The sequence below is a fragment of the Saimiri boliviensis genome, chromosome 4 (genome assembly GCF_048565385.1).
Source record: "Saimiri boliviensis isolate mSaiBol1 chromosome 4, mSaiBol1.pri, whole genome shotgun sequence".
NCBI lineage: Eukaryota > Metazoa > Chordata > Mammalia > Primates > Cebidae > Saimiri > Saimiri boliviensis.
This window is the reverse complement of record NC_133452.1, coordinates 126,381,604-126,401,547: the sequence shown is the minus strand read 5'-3', so window position 1 is coordinate 126,401,547 and position 19,944 is coordinate 126,381,604. Positions and strand designations below refer to the sequence as shown.

General features: G+C 37.3%; 1 protein-coding gene and 1 long non-coding RNA gene across 28 annotated transcripts in view; both read right to left on the bottom strand.

The window, feature by feature from the left end:
* Positions 1-19,944, bottom strand: part of DST (dystonin) — a 498,104-nt gene that overhangs the window by 336,231 nt on the left and 141,929 nt on the right. The gene's annotated exons all lie outside the window — the stretch shown is intronic.
* LOC141584333 (uncharacterized) overlaps positions 6,091-19,944 on the bottom strand; it is a 39,961-nt gene continuing 26,107 nt past the window's right edge. The window contains exon 2 of the long non-coding RNA XR_012517336.1: positions 6,091-19,768. This is a non-coding gene — a long non-coding RNA (uncharacterized LOC141584333). The remainder of the gene's footprint in view (positions 19,769-19,944) is intronic.

Sequence of the window (19,944 nt, the reverse complement as noted above, 5' to 3'; positions counted from 1 at the left end):
GGGAAGGCATAAAACAGAAAATCAAGAAGTAGATCCAAAAATATGTTATCTAGTGATATGATTTAAATATCAAAAGAAACAGCCAACAGTGTGAAATGCTTGTCTCTAGGCTGCAAGCAGTGGTTGGGAGTGGTGGGGGTGAATGGCTACAGAACCAACGGCAGATTTTCATAATAAGCTTTGTGGAATTATTTCACTTTTGCACTATGTTCATAAGCAACCTGATTTAAATTTTAAAACATTAAATACTCTTATATCCTATAGTAATATAACAAGGAAGGAAGGAAAGGAAGGAGAGAGAAAGGGAGGGAGGGGACTATAAGCAGAGTAAATCCTCATCTATTTTAATAGGAATTAACAGCAAATGTCTGCAGTGCACATATTTTCTAAAAATCACAGTATAAGCATTTTATTTAGAGACACAGAAGTAAAGGCATATCTCATTTGACTGTACTTGGCTTTACCAAGTGGTGGCAGGTGCCTGTAATCCCAGTGAGGCAGGAAATTCACTTGAACCCCAGAGGCGGAGGTTCAGTGAGCCAAGATTGTGCCATTACATTCCAGCCTGGGCAACAAGAGTGAAACTTCATCTCAAAAAAAAAAAAAAAAAAAAAAGCAACTCCAGTGAATACATAAATGATAAGAAACAGCCTTACTGATGACATGGAGAAAGTTTCAGTGGTCTGGACAGACCAAACCAGCCACAATATTCCCTTAACCAAAGCCTAAGCTAGAACAAGGTCCTAACTCTCTTCAATTCTGTGGAGGCTAGAGGTGACAAAGTTGCAGAAGAAATGTTTGAAGCTAGCAGAGGTAGGTCCATAAGATTTAAGAAAAGAAGACATCTTATAACGTGATTCAAGGTGAAGCAACAATTGCTGATAGAGAAGCTATAGCTAATTATTCAGAAAATCTGGCTAAAACCACTGAGGAAGGTAATCTAAGCAACAGATTATCAATGTGGACAAAGTCTTCTAACAGAAGACTATACAACGTAAGTCTCTTTATTGGAGATGCCACATAGGACTTTCATAGTTGGGTAGAAGGCAAAGCCTGGTTATAAAGCTTCAAAAAACAGGATGACCCTCTTATTAGGGGCTAATACAGCTGAAGTTGAGGTTGATGCTCATTTGCCATTCTGAAAATAGCACGGCCTTTAAGAATTAGGCTAAACTGCCAGGCACGGTGGCTCATGCCTGTAATCCCAGCACTTTGGGAGGCCAAGGTGGGCAGATCACAAGGTCAAGAGATTGAGATCATCCTAGTCAACATGGTAAACCCCATCTCTACTAAAAATACAAGAAATTAGCTGGGTGTGGTGGTGTGCCCCTGTAGTCTAAACTACTCAAGAGGCTGAGGCAGGAGAACGGCCTCAACCCAGGAAGCAGAGGTTGCAGTGAGCTGAGATCGCACCACCGCACTCCAGCCTGGCAACAGAGTTACACTCTTTCTAAAAAAAAAAAAAATTACGCTAAACTACTCTTCCCAGGCACCATAAATAGAACAACAATGCCTGGATGACAGCTTATCTGTTTACAGAAGGATTTATTGACTACTTTAAGCCACTATTGAGATTGCTCAGAATAAAAGATTTCTTTCAAAAATATTACTGTCTATTGACAATGCACCTAGTCACCCAAGAGCTCTGATGGAGAGACACAAGAAAATTAATGTTGTTTTCATTCCTAATAGCATAACATCCATTCTGTAGCCCATGGAACAAGGAGTAATTTCAACTTTCAAGTCTTATTATTTAAGAAATATATTCTGGGCCAGGCGCAGTGGCTCACACCTGTAATCCCAGCACTTTGGGAGGCCAAGGCGGGTGGATCACAAGGTAAGGAGTTCCAGACGAGCCTGGCTAAGATGTTGAAATGAAACCCCGTCTCTACTAAAAATACAAAAATTAGCTAGGCACAGTGGCACACACCTGTAATCCCAGCTACTCAGGAGGCTGAGGCAGGAGAATCACTCGAACCTGGGAGGCGGAGGTTGCAGTGAGCCAAGATTGCACCATTGCACTCCAGCCTGAGTGACAGAGTAAGACTACGTCTCAAAAAAAAAAAAAAGAAAGAAAGAAAGAAATATATTCTGTAAGGCTGCAACTGCCATCAACAGTGATTCCTCTGATGGATCTGGGTAAAGCCAATTGAAAATATTTTGGAAAGGATTCATCATTCTAGATACCATTAAGAACATTCATGATTTATGGAAGAAGGTCAAAATATCAACCTTAACAGGAGTTTGGAAGAAAGCTGACTCCAAACCCCAATGGATGATTTTGAAGCGTTCAGGACTTCAGTTGAGGAAGTACCTGCAGATGTGGTAGTAACAGCAAGAGAATTAGAATTCTAAGCAAAGCATGAAGATGTGATTGAATTGCTCCAATCTCCTGTGCAAATCTGAATGAATGAGTAGCTGCTGCTTTTTTTTCCTTCTTTTTTTTTTAAATAAAGGAGGAGGAGGGGAGGGGGAGAGTGAGAGCAAGGAGCTGCTTCTTATGGATCAGCAAAGAAAATGGTTTCTTCAGACAGTCTACTTCTGGTGATGACACTGTGAACACTGTTGAAATGCCAACAAAGATTTAGAATATTATATAGACTTAGTTGATAAAGCAGCACAAGAGTTTGAGATGATTAACACCAATTTTGAAAGAAGTTTTACTGTGGATAAAATGCTATCAAACAGCATCTCAGGTTGGCTCCAGTGGCTTGCACCTATAATCCTAGCTACTCAAGAAGCTGAGGCAGAAGGACTGCTTGAGTCCAGGAGTTCTGAGCAGTAGTGAGCTACGATTGTGCCACTACACTTTTGAAAAAAGAAGTCAATTGATATGGCAAACTTTACTGTTGTCTTATTTTAAGAAATTGCTACAGCTATGTAAATCTTCAGCAACCACCACCCTGATCAGTCAACAGCCATCAACATCACAGCAAGACCCTCCACCAATATGAAGGTTATGGCTCGATGAAGGCTCAGATAACATTTAGCATTTTTTTTTAAAGAAATAAAGTTCTTTCTGTGTTTTTTAAATTTATTTTTTGTTTTTGAGACACAGTCTTGCTCTGTCGCCTAGGCTGAAGTGCAGTGGCACAATGCGTGCTCACTGCAACCTCCGCCTCTCAGGTTCAAGCAATTCTCCTGCCTCGGCCTCCCAAGTAGCTGGGATTACAGGCACATGCCACCATGCCCAGCTAATTTTTGTATTTTTTTAGTAGAGACGCGATTTCACCATGTTGGCCAGGCTGGTCTCAAACTCCTGACCTCAAGTGATCTGCCTGCCTCCACCTCCCAAAATGCTGGGATTGGCATAAGCCACCGTGCCCAGCCAATAAGGTCTTTTTAACTAAGGTGTATATATTGTTCTTTTAGACACAATACTGTTGCACATGTAATAGACTACAGTATAGTACAAACATAATTTTATATCTATGAAGAATCCAAAAAAAATTTCTCTGACTTGACTTACTGCAATACCTGCTTTATTGTGGAGGTCTGGAACTGAACTCACAGTATCGCCAAGGTATGCCTGTAACCACCAGACACACCTAAACGTGATTTCAGTAGATTGCAGGAACTAAGTAGAGAAAGGGAAGAAGAGGAATTGAAACACTTCATTTTCATTATAAATCCTTCTGTACTGTTTGATTTTGTAATCACGTACATATAGCATAAAGTTTTTAGAAAAGTATTAAAAGGTTTGTTTTTAATTGGCAACCTACTTTACTTACCTTTTTTTTTTTGCATTAACCTTGTTGATATAATTCTAGTTCATTTTCTTAACTGTACATAATTATAACTGTCCAACTATAGCAGCATTAACTTATCTATTACTGGCCAGACGTAGTGGCTCACGTCTGTAATCCCAGCACTTTGGGAGGCCAAGGTGGGTGGATCATGAGGTCAGGAGTTTGAGACCAGCCTGATCAACATGGATAAACCACATCTCTACTAAAAATACAAAAAATTAGCCAGGCGTGGTGGCACATGCCTGTAATCTCAGCTACTCATGAGGCTTTGGCAGGAAAATCGCTTGAATCCAGGAGGCGAAGGTTGCGGTAAGTTGAGATCATGCCATTGTACTCCAGCCTGGGCAACAAGAGCAAAACTCCATCTCAAAAAAAAAAAAAACTTATCTATTACAATTTGATAAGCATTTATGTTATTTTTGAAGTTTCTCTACTAAAAGCAACAGTACAATGAAAAACTCCTATCTCCAATCTCCATAGTGCCTCGGATATCTCAGGATGAGAATATCACCAGCAAAAAGAAGCTACCTTTCTCTAGAACATAAAATTAAGTTTTGTCTTGTGGAAGATTCAAGAAACTGAGCAAGTTTCAAAACGTTATAGAGAAGCATTTTCAAAAGTGTAATAGTTACAATGCCACGGATATAGCAACAACTTGATAAAAAAATAAACACATAAAAACTCTTATCTAAGGCTGGGCATGGTGGCTCATGCCTATAATCCCAGCACTTTGGGAAGCTGAGGAGGGAGGAGTAGTTGAGCCCAAAAGTTCGAGAACAGCCTGGGCAACATGGTGAAATCCCATCTCTACAAAAAAATACAAAAAATTAGCCAGGCATGATGGCGCATACCTGTTAGCCCCAGGAACTCAGGAGGCTGAGGTAGGAGGATCACCTGATCCCAGGAAGTCAAAGCTGCAATAAGCCATGATCACACTAATGCACTCCACATTGTCTCAGGGGGGAAAAGAAACTTCCTATCTACCCACACACATGCAAAATTTTAATCTGTTCGGTTGTCTTCAAACTTTTTATGTTCCCCCAAAGAATTATTAACCTTTTCCATGTTTTTTAAAACATCAATTCAAGACTTTATATGGATTTCACCCATTTTTCATTAATACACTCTTTTTGTTCTAGGATCGCATCCAATGCATTTAGTTGTCTTATCTCCCCAGTCTCGAAGGCTGTTTTTCACTTATACTCAGGAGATACTTGTTTAAGGACTGTCATTTGTATAAACTTAAGCAAAACCTTTAACTTCTCTGATCCTCAGGTCTGTGTGCTATATAATGAGGAAATACTACTATCTGAGAATATCTAATAAGATAATAATATGAAAGACTCCTGTAAACTATTTTCATACTGGGAGTATATATTTGCTTAATATGTATTATTCACAAGCTAGTCAAGGATCAGAAATGTCTTCTCTTATAAAATGTCCAGAGAGAATTAAAATTATCTTCCCACCCCTACACCCCACCAAATATACAACTTCATCTTTATAAGTACATGGAGAACCCAAAGACTCCTGACATGTTCATAAAGGACTTACATATAATAAGATGTTTGAGAAGCTCTAAGGAAAAAATCATAATATAAGACTAAAGAAATGATAATATAAAATTTATTTAATGTTCTAATCTTATTAATAAGTCATATAATACTTTTTTTTGGAGACAGAGTCTTGCTCTGTCACCTAAGCTGGAGTGCAAGGGTATGATCTCAGCTTATTACAACCTATACCTCCCAGGTTCAAGCAATTCTCCTGACTCAGCCTCCTGAGTAGCTCAGATTACAGGCATGTGCCACCACAGAAAGCTAATTTTTGTATTTTTGGTATAGGAGGGGTTTCGCCATGTTGGCCAGGCTGGTCTTGAATGCCTGATCTCAGGTGATCTGCCCACCTTGGCCTCCCAAAGTGCTAAGATTACAGGCATGAGCCACCATGCTCAGCAGTCTACATAATAGTTAATATGGGAGGAATTTAAGCCAATTTCTATCCTTAATATCTACTAACATTTCTACTTCTTATTTGTTTCTCATTCATTTGTTTTTTCATTCACTAATTTTTACATTTTAGGAATAATCTGAAAACAGGCTTGAAAACAGCATTATAAGGGAGAATGAACGATGACATGGAATTAACAACATAAGCACTCCACTTAAATTTTATAATATAATTCTATAAACAATCAAAATTATATTTTCTGATACCCATGGACAATTAGCTATAAATTTAAGCACCACTTTTCTTAAAACTTAGGGAAAAAATATAAGTCAACCTTTTAAATTTGGTAACAGAAAACTCAGCCAGTAACACTTTAATAAAGTATAGCATGTAAGATTTTAATAAATATTTTTGTTTGGGCTTTAATACTACTAGGTTTTTTGTTTCTTGGTGTTTTTTTTTTGTTTTTTTTTTTGTTTTTTGTTTTTGTTTTTTTACAACCTATGAACATCCTAGTAGAATTCAACCACTGAGAATTATATTAAATACCGACTCTTAACTACTAGCTAGATTCTAACAGGACCTCGAGACAAAGACATCTTTTAGGACAAAGCATGAGCTCATGGGAACATACTAATTTATCTGATATAGCACAGTGCCCTACTTTTTAGTAGCAAGACCTTTCCCTTGCTCTATACACATTACACCCATTGATAATCATGGGAGCCTGACGCAGGAAAGAAGCACCATGTGGCCTCTTGAAAAGGAAAAATTTATGTCTGCTTTTGAATGTTGTTTGCCACCTGGCAGCCAGCCAATCCAATATAAACATCCCCATTCATAAAGCACTGGATAATTCCTTGTCTTCAGTAAATTCCAGTCTTTTCAAAAGGTCAAATTCAATTTGAGAAAGGGGAAATCATTATCCTTTAAGAAGGCCCTGAACATAGAAAGAATATCATACATTAAAAGATAGTACAGTACTGACAAATAACCCAAAATACGTAGCTGAGATAAAAATCTATGCAATAATAGCTGCCATTTGGAGCTGTTTTTAATGTGTTAAGCATTGAGCTAAATGCTTTACATAAATCATCCCATTTGATTCCTGCAAAAATCAGGTAAATGGATGTTATCCATATTTTGCAGGAGAAGAAAGTCAATCTTAGAGAGGTTAACTGGCAGAACCAAGATTGTAAAACCCTTGGGCTCCTAAAACACTATAGCACACCTACCATTAACTCTAGAACAAGGACAACAATATAAGCCAAGTGTTGGATATAGCCCACTCCTTGGGAAGTCACTTTTTAAATTTATGCTGCAATCTTACTTGATACTTTGCTTAGTTTTCCATAGGTAGTGTTTTTTTCTTTCTTAATATCTATAGTAGTGACACTATTGATTAAATAACACCTTTGATTTCTTAAGTGTTAAGACTGAAAATATGAAAAAGAAAAATAGGATAGCCTTTAACAGAACAAGGTGAGTACAAGCATCTTCCATTTAACCTAACCACCACCATTTTCTTTTGATATAATTATCAAACTTTTCATGCAATCATTTTCTGCACAGCCAGAGGCAGAGCTCCCTTTCAGTAAGAAAGATATGAGGAGACACTTTTCCAACTCCTACAACCCCGAATATGAACCTTACAGGCACACCAAGCTGGTCAACAAGGTCAACTCCCATCCTGACAGACCAAGAGCTCAAATACTTAATACTGTGGTGACCCTGACCTTTTACATTATTCTAAGATGCCTTATGTTAAAGCGTAAACAACTCCCAAAGAGCCAGTGCCACAGGAATTTCTATAGTTCATAGAGAAATCTGAAAAGCACAGATAAAATTTCTTTGTAACCAAATCTCCAAAAATGGGAATTACAGTGCTAGAAATGAAGGCGGCTTTCCCATCACGTAAATGAAAGTAAAGAACAAAGGTTAAAGGTCATGACATCATTTCACTGAATCTAAAGTCCTCAATACCAAACATATGATCAAATTCAGTCTTCCAAATTGTTGACAATTTAGCTGGGTATCTTTACTGCTTAAATCTGAATATACTGTTTAAGTCATAGATTTCATTTACAAATTCAACTACCAAGATGCAAGATACATTAAGGTGTATATATTACACAATTAGTAAAACACCCCAATGGCTCCAACTACAATTAGATTTTTACCGTAAGGATTGAATGCATGGTAATCAGACAGATCATCTGTGACTCCACAATCAGAAGGGTTTAGACAATTTCCAAATTCTGAAAACCAGGTTATTGCAATGACTTTGAAATACAGTTCTAGGAAAAGATGTCATTAAATAAGACTAAAAATAAATGCTAAAAAATTTTAAGATAATTATGACCTTAGTTTCACAGAGATAACTGTTTTGATATTATTAAAATTTATTATTGATACTATATACTGATTTAAAGAGAAAGAAATAACATGAAATATTATATTGCTTGCTCCAAGGAAATCTTAATTCATCTTAGTCTCTTTTGACAATTCAAATCTGCTGAAGCTCAACACAGATTTACCTAAAATTCCACTGCAATAGTACATTTTTTTAAGATCACATCATAGAAGAGACACTGCTCTAACGACCATACTAAAGTAGTCCCATTAAATACATTTCCACAGAGGAAATGAACATAACTGTATTAAACCAAACTGTAATCCTCCCCAGATCTTGTTAGGGTAAGCCTTTATTCTGTTGATAATAATTATCAGTAATCCCTTACAAACAAGAACACTTCTCACCCATAACTGATTCATAAAAAGTAGAATCAGCAAGTTTTGCTACTGTTGTGTCATTTCAAACTGAGGCTGCTTAAGTGATTTTGAATTCACTTTATGAGACGTAAAAGTTATATGCCTTTTAACTCTGAATTGTGCACTAAATTTCCTTTAGGGCACAAAATTATGACTGTTTTGATTATATAAAGATCATTTCCATATTTTTAATTTCATATTTAATTTTAAACATTTAAATATATACTTATTCTACAAATCATTTATTCATTAATATTACTCAGATTATTTTTGTCTTTAAAACAAGGTCTAAACAACTGAGTTCTCAAGCTAACTTGATACATAATTCATAAATCATGCACATCATGCAGTTTCTAAGGAAATTGAATCATCTGGGACTGGGGAAACAAATGATGCAGCCAAGAGTCGTGATTTCCTACGTGGCTGTCAGCAAATCAAATACCTTCCTTATGACTGAGTTAGTTTATGTAGAAACAAGGTAAAAAACAAGGTCTTTAGAAAATCACATTCACTACTGGAAGACAAAATTTCCCTGTCATCTTAAAAAATAAAACCAAACTTACTATTTTCCCAAATTTTAAATTAATATCACCGTGGAGTCAAAATACTATCCCCGAACTACGACAGTAGTTATACCAGCTGTTAAGTAAAAACAAGCAGATTCACAGTTTGGGGGGAAAAAAAACCTTCAGTATTTCCTAGCTAAGCAGAATTATTAAAGAACAAAACAACTGGTTAAACCATCAATTTGGCTAAATATTTTTTATTGAATAAAGCAAGCATGAGATGTCACTCTTCAAAGAATGAGAATAAGCTGCTAACATGTCTTATCTACCATGTGCCTAGTGGCACTACTCTAAGAGCATAACTTAAATTAATCCTCAAAACAGATAAATATTCCCATTAAAGAAACTGATGGGCAGATGAGATACATGCTTTGCCCAGATTTAAACAGTTGGGAAGCAGCACATTTTGTTCTAAAACCGATACTGAATATAATGTAATGATAATTTGATGATTCAGAAAAGAGTAGAATATTTAGTCCCAAATACAGACTCTTTCTGAAGTTAAACCATGACTGTACAAAAAATGCAGACACCACATAGACACAGATGTCCCAAATCCCCCCATGAGAAATCACTTTGATTTCCCTGAAGGACCCTGAGAGTGCTGACTCGAAAACCTCATCAGGACAGGGTTAGTGACCAAGTTCTGATTTCAAAACAATGGACTTTCTGAATCCGTAAGACTAACGGTGTAACAACAATCTGATTTAGTCAATAGCAAATTATTTTCACATCTCATCTTCTAAAAAGTTTTAAATAAAAATCCTGTTTTCTCCCCCCACTTTCCCATAAATGAGGAAAAATTCTAAAATACATATTCTGTGTAATCATTTGAAGTTATTTTAAAAAACTTAAGTTACTGCCCAATCTACAAAATACTCAAGTGGAAAATGGGGTGATTATGAGCTACCCCAAAACTCTAAAAATTAAACACATAAACACATAGTAGGAGAGAGTCAGACAGTGACAGACAAAAAGTTAAAACTAACTTTTCCAAGCAAAATCAGAAAGCAATATTGGAAAAATCAAAGGAAGACTGAACTAAATGCAAAGGAAAGCTGTGGAATTAACAATGGTATTAACATAATCAATGGTATGAACATAATCCAAAGGAAGAATGTGTAAGCAGCTACAGCTGGAGAATGGCAGTGTGGCATAGAGAAAAGACAGCCCCTAAGAGCAAGCGTTTGGCGGCAGTGTTCATCAGCCATGCTGACCATAAAGGGAGCCCTGAGCAGCTGCTACTAACGGTCTGGTTGTGGGTAAGAATAACTATTTGGCAGAGGTGGGTGCAACAGGCCATCATTTCTTGATGGTAAAGATGACAATGATGATAATCATGACAACAACTAACTTGGATTATGCAGTAAGCTTTTTGCCAGGCATAACATTAGGCCTTTAACATACATCAATTCATTTAACCCTTAGACAAAATCAATGAGATATTACCCCTATTTTATAGACAAGGAAGAAGAGGCTCACAGAAGCTAAGAAACTTGCCCAAGGTCACTTCATAAGTGGCAGAACCACGATTTGAACCCAGAGATGAGTCTATATAATATACCTATAACTGCATATAATAATACCTGTAAAGATGGCTGAGAGAAAGTAAAGGAAACCTAAATACATACTTCTTTCACAGATTACATGACTCAATATTATTACTTGTGAATTTCTCCCCAAAAGATTTTTTTTTTTTGAGGCAGGGTATTCCCCTGCTCTGTCCCCCCCAGGCTGGAGTGCAAGTGGCAGAATCTCGGCTCAATGCAACCTCCACTTCCCAGGCTCAAGCAGTCCGCTGCCACCTCAGCCTCCCAAATAGCTGGGACTACAGATGTGTGTTTTTTGTAGAGACAGGGTTTCGCCATGTTGTCCAGATTGGTCTTGAACTCCTGGGCTCAAGCGATCCACTCACGTTGGCTTCCCAAAGTGTTGGGATTACAGGTGTAAGCCACTGCATCCAACTGATCTTTAGACTCGACACAATTACAGTCAAAATCATGGCAAATATTTTTATAGAAACTGATAAAGAAAACTGATTTAAAAATTTACATGGAAATAAAAAGGAATAGACTGGCCAAAACAATTACGTAAAAGGACAAAACTGGGACTCACATTATCTGATTGCAACATTTAAAGCTATCATCATCAAGATGGTATGGTAATAGCATAAAATTAAACACATGGATCAATGGAACTGAATAGGGTCCAGACAGACCCAGCAATATAAGATCAACAGATTCTTAAGAGAGGTGCCAAGGCAAATCAGTGGAATAAAGGAAGTCTTTTTCAACAAATAGTGCTGTAACAAGTAGACATTCATACATAACTAACATATGTACCTAGCATCACATACAAAAGTTAATTCAAAACAGACCACAGTCCTAAATGTAAGGGATAAAACTACAAAACTTCTAGAAAAAAATGTAGGTGCATATCTTTACAATCTTGGATTAGGCAACAACTTCTTAGACATGACATCAAAAGCATGAACCACAAAAGAAAAAAACTGGTAAGCTGGACTTCATCCAAATAAAACTTTTTTGCTGGTCAAAATACAATCCCTATACTCCCATTTCCATGCACACTATGGCTTCTCATACAGCTTTTCTAATAGGAAAAAATGCACTAGTCTTCTATCCAACATGAATGTCCAATCCACTTGGCTGTTATATTCTTTTCATTATATGTTAATAAACTGAAGTTCCGATTTACACATCAGGTACCTTGGTGTTTGTTTACCTAGAAAGGGTGAGTCTCCCTGGGCTAGGAACCAGACCCTGAGCTATGAGCTATGATGACTTCATCCAAGTAACATCTCAATGACTTTTGGGCCACATACCCAAGCCCTAACAAAGTCCCACAACTGTTGTTATGGTTTCTTGTGAAAAACAATACTTTGTTTAAAAAAAAAAATTAACTGAAATTGTCCATGCTGCTACTTTTTTCTCAAAAATACAAAAGTCTATAGGAATAGTTAATATTTGCTATTAAACACTCAGGCAAAAAGTCTGAGGACAAAAAGGGTTCAGAGACATGAATGGTTTGAAATAAAAACGTACCACAGTAATTCATTTAAAAAAACCTAACACGGTGGGGGAAAAATGTAAAATTCATGTTTTCCATTCTTATTTTTAAAGTCATGAAGAAGAAAGGGCAAAAAATGATCTACCATTTACTTAACATATTGTGATTATTTCCTAAATGAAAATAATAAAATTATCCACAATTGAGTTAAACCAACATTTCTTTAATAAACTATGGACGTAGCTACTTAGGTTCAGCATAAAGTATCATTCTATTTACTAATTGCTATTCAAATTAAATTTGATTTCCCACAACTAGTAAGATGTATCCTACAATTTGTTTTCCTATAGTAAGCTTCAATTGAGAGGTTAAAATAAATGAACCAGTGATACTTTTATAATCAGCAGATGGAACACAAGCTAATAATAGAAATTAGACAACATTTCCTCCCACCTGCTGGTATTCTGTGTTTATCAGTCAGTGATAACTTCAGCAAATTGTGAATAACAGCTAGTGGGCAAATTTGTTGCGTGGGCCTGGCTTAAGTCTGGCTTACACTGGACTGCCTAATGTGAATCCCATGGTGCTATGCAGCCTCCCTAATCACCCATGCTGCCCTCCATGGTCGGCTGCAATGTCAAATCACTCAGCATCTGATGGAAAAGGGAACAGCTGGGAGGCAGGATAGTGTGAGGACTCTCTACACTACTGGCTCACTCCTCCCAAACCTCCCCACCCTCTCTTGAAAGGCACTCATCCCTCTTCTGCCCTACAATTTGCTTCCTGGTGCTCTCCTTAAGCTTCTAAGATACTACCGCACCCCAAATTCCTTCTCTCTCTCCCACTCCAAAGTCAATCTCATCAGTCACAAGTATTTAAGGAATGGGCCTAGTATCAGGGAACAAATCTCAACTGCCCCTCCCTGAGGCATAACTTCTGAATGCTCCAAGCATCTTTTTCTGTTAGGGCATCAGTCGGGGTGCTATCTAGAGTCTCAAGGGGTATACAAATCTTTCAAACACCATTAAGCAACATTATTTCACAATCTAACCATTTGAGTGGTAGCATAAATTAAATATCATAATGAATACTGCCATCTTACAATGATTATATTTTTATACAGTCAAACATTAGAAACCAAAGCAATTAGAGCCTGCCAGGAGAATTGCTTGAACCAGGGAGGTGGAGGTTGCAGTGAGCCAAGGTCGTGCCACTGCACTCCAGCCTGGCGCCTGGTAACAGAGTGAGACTCTGTCTCAAAAAAAAAAAGAAAAGAAAAGAAAAGAAATTAGAGCCTGTAATATACTATCCCTCATAGTTCTACTTGAAAGAAAACATGCAAAGCATTAAAATATTTAATAAATCGTTGACTGGTGCCCGCACACATTTAATTTAATCTCCCACCTTCCACACAGATCACTGATAAAATCGTAGTAAACGTAACTATTCATGATTCACTCTGTGGCAAGATACTCAATAAAGTTTAATTAGGCTTACCACCTTGAACTAGGACAAGAAAATAAACTGATATATTTCAGACAGATTTTCAATCACAAGAGTATAACTTTTAAATAATCTTCTTTCTGCTTCATTTTCTCCCAAGAAATGACACGAACAATTTAAATTTTGATATGCAAATGTTTAGGAATTTTAAATATAGCATTTTTACTTATCAGTGTTACTTTATTATTTTTGTCTCCTAGTAGCACTAAATGTTTTAGCCTATAAAAAAAATAAAAGGATGACAACCTGTACTTTTGGTAAACAGATAAAGAGTACATTTTAGTTATAATGTTAATATATTTATGGGCCAGCTGCAGTGGCTCACACCTGTAATCCCAGCACTTTGGGAGGCCAAGGCAGAAGGAATGCTTCAAGCCAGAAGTTTGAGACCAGCCTGGACAACACAGCAAGACTCCATCTCTACAAAAAATTTTTTAAATTAGCCAGGCATGGTAGCAAGTTGCAGCTTCTTGGGAGGCTGAGATGGAAAGATTGCTTCAGCCCAGGAGTTCAAGGCTGCAGTGAGCTATGAGTGTGCCATTGCAAACCAGCTTGGGTGACAGTATGACGCTGATCTCTTTAAAAATAAATGTATTATAGCTGGGCATGGTAGCTCAAGCCTGTAATCCCAGCACGTTGGGACGCCAAGGCAGGCAGGTCATGAGGTCAGGAGTTTAAGACCAGCCTGATCAACATGGTGAAACTCCAACTCCACTAAAAATACAAAAATTATCTGAGTGTGGTGGCGTGTGCCTGTAATCCCAGTACTCAGGAGGCTGAGGCAGGAATCACTTGAATCCAGGAGGCAGAGGTTGCAATGAGCTGAGATCGGACTACTGCACTCCAGCCTGGGCAACAGAGCAAGACTCCATCTCAAAAAAATATGTATGTATTATATTTATATACAACATGTTACCACACTTCCAGAAATGGTGGCATTTTACAGTAATACACTGAGACTATGTCAACTATTCATAATATACCCAACTATAAATATCTTAATTCTAAGGAGTTTCTTGTTCAACCATATGTAAAAATTTGCATATTCTACATAAAAAAATCACATGTTCCTACCTTTTAAGAACCTAATAATTTGCAAATCCCCTTCTGAAATATGTGATCATTCATATAATGTTAAAGCAATGAGGAACATCAGATGTAACGTAATGCAAACTACACATCAGATACACTAAATTCCCACCATTCCTACCAAAATTAAAAGGCAAGTGATTTGCTCAAGGTCTCACAGCAAAAAAAAAAAAAAAAAAAAAAAAGCAGCATCAGTATAACTCTCTAGGTATCCTGACTCCAAGTGTGTTTTATTCCTCCTGCTACATCATGATGTCTTCATTTAAAAAAAAAAAAAAAAAAAAAAAAACCACAAGACACAGCCTCCTTTCAGGCTGGAACACCTAAGGTTTCCAAGGAGTTCTGACCAGCAAAAAGCCTGGGAGAAAAGAAAATAGGAAGCTGGGTATGGTGACTCTTGCCTATAATACGAGCACTCTGGGAGGCAGAGGCAGGAAGATCATTTGAGTCCCGGAGTTTAAGACCAGTCTGGGCATCATAGTGAGATCCCCATTTCTACAAAAACTACAAAAATTAGCCAGGTATGGTGGCATGTACCCATAATCCCAGCTACTTGGGAGGCTGAGGTGTAAGGATCACTTCAGCCTGGGAGGTCGAGGCTGCAGTGACCTGAGACTGTGCCACTGCACTCCAGCCTGGGCAACAGAGCGAGATCCTGTCTCAAAAATAAATAAATAAATAAATAAAAGGCCAGGTGTGGTGGCTCACATCTGTAATCCTCGCACTTTGGGAGGCTGAGGCGGGTGGATTACCTAAGTTCAGGAGTTCAAGACCAGGCTGGCCAACATGTTGAAACCCCTGATCCCCATTTCTACAAAAACTACAAAAATTAGCCGGGTACAGTGGTGTGTGTCTGTAATCCCAGCTACTTGGGAGGCTGAAGCAGAAGAACTGCTTGAACCCAGGAGGCAGAGGTTGCAGTGAGCTAAGATCATGCCACTGTACTCCAGCCTCGGTGACAGAGTGAGACTTGTCTCAAAAACAACAACAACAACAAAAGATAGGATGGGGAGCATGTTCCCAGCCCCAAACTGAGAGACGAAGCAGGAGGTACTAGGCCCCTGACAGTGGAGAAAACAGTAAGCCAGGAAAGTCTCTTGGCTGACACCACGGAGGGATCCAGAGAACAGCCAGGTCCTCTCCCCATGCTACCAGAAGGAAGCGTGCCATGGATTCAGCTCTGGACTTTCTGAACGGAATGAAGTATAACCACGGGATGCTAAATTGTCATCAATATTATGCCTTGGTTTTCTAACAGAACATGTTAAGGAAATGTGCTAACATGACCTCTATTTAAGCCCATTTAAAAAGAAACTCTGAAGCAAATCCATTTTGTAAATTGGATACTATCTTTCATTTAAAATGGAGAAGAAAAAGCCAAAACTTAAAATTAACTAGCAGCTGATGATACAACTGTGTCAGCCTTATTTTCCCACTTGCCTTATACACACATGGTGACCTACCAAAGGTCTTTCTCATTTTCACCAGCCACAATCTGATATATCAACGTCAAGGTCACTTTGAAAACAAGAGAAAGCACTCATTTTTTACTAAAAGATAATGTGATTAGAAATATAAGTTCCTTGATAAGACAAAAGCAGGCCAGGCACAGTGGCTCACACCTGTAATCCCAGCACTTCGGGAGACCGAGGCAGGGGGATCACTTGAGGTCAGGTGTTTGAGATCAGCCCGGCCAATATGGTGAAACCTCATCTCTACGATAAATAAATAAATAAATGCCAGGCATGGTGGGGCATACCTGTAATACCTGTAGTCCCAGCTACTCAGGAGGCTGAGGAACAAGAATTGCTTGAACCCAGAAGGGGAAAGTTGGAGTGAGCCGAGATTGCACCACTGCACTCCAGCCTGGGTGACAGAACGAGACTCTATCTCAAAAAAAAGAAAGGAAAAAAAAGAAGCAAATATTCCATGGTAACTGCTATAAATCTAACAAAAATTCTTTACAGTTCTATAATGTGGGTATCGTGTCTTGTAAACAGTATACTTAATTTCATATTAGGCTTTTCTTGCTTGTTTGAAACTGAAATTACTCCCTTAAAAATAAACTCAAATGATTTTCTAACTGCTTAAAAAGACAGTAGTGAAAGAAATGTCTTAATCAGGTCATAACTATTCTAATTAAGATGAAAATTTACTAATGAATCTAAAATAAAATTTTTCAGAAAAAACATCTAAAAATAGTAAACCTGAAACATAAACTGTATTCTACAGGAGGAAAAAAGCTCCCAAGGTAAATCTTACAAGGGGTGAAATAGTTCAAATGAGAGATCAAAACTAATATTTACTAGCCAGTAAATCAGCTTTTAATATTCTGAAAGATTTGTGCTAAATGAAGTAGACAAATGTTTTAAATGTGGGACATTATTAAAAATCTCAAATTCTGCCATAAAACACTGAAATGAAACAGTGTTGAGTATCAAACCTCAGAATGTGTTACCATATTACAAACCCTAGATGTAAATATTCTCATTTAATTTAAAATGTTCACTTACAAAGCAAATACTTTTTAAAATTCTATTTTAATATATTCAATTCTCATGTTATTTAAGAAATACAAATTTGCCTAAAGAAACTGTAAAGAAAAACTAAAAATATTCGAGTTCTTTTATCTACAAACAGTTACTCTTTTGCAATACAAATAAAACAAGTATAAATAATAAAACTAGTTTTCTACTACTTAAAAAGGAATTAAAATACAAATTTGAGATGCACTTTTCAGAAAAACATTATTTTAAGCCAGCCAACTTTCAGAAAAACAGTTCTTAATGGATAATTGGCTATAAGAAAGGCGGGGAAATGAAAATTCAAAAATGAGATGAAGTTTTTGTGGTTGGTCCTGAATATTTTATTATTTGCTTTTACAGGTCTATTTTTTTTTTTTTTTGCGGAAATTTTTCTTATCTATTATACTAGAGTTTCATGATGATGCTGTTCTTTGGAATCCAAGATTATATGCCCCAAGAGATTAAAACTTCAATCACTGGTTTAAAACAGACTTATTTTAAGCATGACAAAAAAAAAGTTATCAGGTAGTCAAATAAAATAAAAATTTGTAACTTTCATTACTCATGTAAAGAAATTCCTTAGGCCGGGCGCGGTGGCTCAAGCCTGTAATCCCAGCACTTTGGGAGGCTGAGGCGGGTGGATCATGAGGTCGAGAGATCGAGACCATCCTGGTTAACATGGTGAAACCCCGTCTCTACTAAAAATACAAAAAATTAGCTGGGCATGGTGGCACGTGCCTGTAATCCCAGCTACTCAGGAGGTTGAGGCAGGAGAATTGCTTGAACCCAGGAGGCGGAGGTTGCGGTGAGCCGAGATTGCGCCATTGCACTCCAGCCTGGGTAACAAAAGTAAAACTCCGTCTCAAAAAAAAAAAGAAAAGAAATTCTTAAGTCTACACATGCTTTTTGTTATCATTAACTCAAAAATACGTTGATTCTTAAAGAGAAAATAAAAACAAGAATGCAGCAATTGTCATGGTCTCAACATTCAAACAGAATTACGCATTATTATTTTTATATTTATTATATAAACAAACAGCTTCACATAATGAAGACATTTCTATATTATTTCATTTTTAAAATAAAAAATTTATGTATATGAAAAATGAGCAAAGAAAACAAACTATTTCACTTTGTTAAATTTTACTTTACTATTACACAAGGTATTTTTGTATGAAATATGACGCTACTGCTCACTAAATAAATAAAAAGCAAAAGCACTCTTTGATCAAAATCCTTCCACAAATGGAAGGACTGAGAGAATGACAGAATGCTTCTATTTGGGGATGTCGCTGCATTAAAAATTAGCAGAGACTGTCCTGGTGACAGAAATAGCACCTGCCACTAACAGTCCTGCAGAGGAGGATTTAACCTCCTAATAAGTCTATGACAGACCAAAGAAAACAGTTAATTTGAAGCATCTCTTTTTTTCACCCTGTTCACAATGTGGCAGTTTCCTTCAACAGCATTTGTCACGGCAAGTTACAGCTGTGCTTTCAGAAAAGAAAAGCCTAATTGCACCACACAACAGAACTATTAAAAGCGAACCTGAAAAATGAAAATGAACTCTTCTACTCTTAAGATATCTGGCAGAAGACTCCAAAGGTAATTCTAGAGGTGTATTTGGTCCAAAATAACTAATGATATCTTTAAAGTTTAATTGCTGAATCAAAATGTTATTGAACGAAAAGAGTTAGAGGCAAACTATACGCCGAAAGTTTTTATCTGTTTGTACGGTGGTACTCCCACCACATTCGAAAAATGATTTGAAGTCACTTACAAAATTACAGCAAGATAAATTAAGAGGCAGGACAGTGGCAGAGACAGCACAGTGTAGGTAAGCCCTGAGGGGGCAAAGGCTGCAGAGCCACACAGCTGAGGTTAGAATCATGGCTCTGCCACTCAGGATAATCCCCTGGCGTGGTCCTGGGCAAGTCACTCAGCCTCTCTGTGCATCCATTTCCTCATCCATAGAATAAAAACTATAACGCTTACTTCATGGAGTTATTATGCAGATTCATTTAACATAGTAAAGCATTTAGAACAGTATCTGGCAAGCAGAAAGTTAGCCTGAAAGGGAAAAGTGGAGAGGAGAATAGGGTATGAATAGAAAACTGGGCTATAAATAAGGCCAATGCACACAGCCTCCTATAATACGCAGTATAAACAAAAGACTTGTTTTTCTTTTATTCATAGTTGCCTGTCACGCAAAGGTATACAAACACACATTTTAAATTCAAGGCATTTATAACCACTTCATTTTTCCAGGGCAGGACAGCTTTAGTATATCATGACTACATTGAGCAAATTAATTAGGTACCTTATTTATCTGGCTTGAGTTTGTCATCTTTTTCCAAAAAGGACTATGACCAATTCAAGCAATTTTTAAATCACAGAAGTACTCTGCTTTTAGAACTGGGTGAAAGGTCTGTGCACATGCCCTTTAAAGATGATCCCAACAATGAGATATGGTAGATACCTCTGAAGCCCAAGTCCCAGCACCTCTGCCTCCCCTAAGTTCAGAGCTTCAGCCATTTCAGAGGACACCAGGAATGTAGCAACTAAGGTTAAACTGGAAGAGCTGACCCTGAAAGATTAGAAAATATTGTAAACATCTGGTTTCCCACTCTAATTGAAATATTTTAGCCAATAATGACCCAATCAATAGCAAGTATATTAAATGAAAAACACTGCAAAACTATTAAATAAAATGTGTTTCTACTATTAGCAACAATTAAATATTTGCTAGCATCTAAATAGACA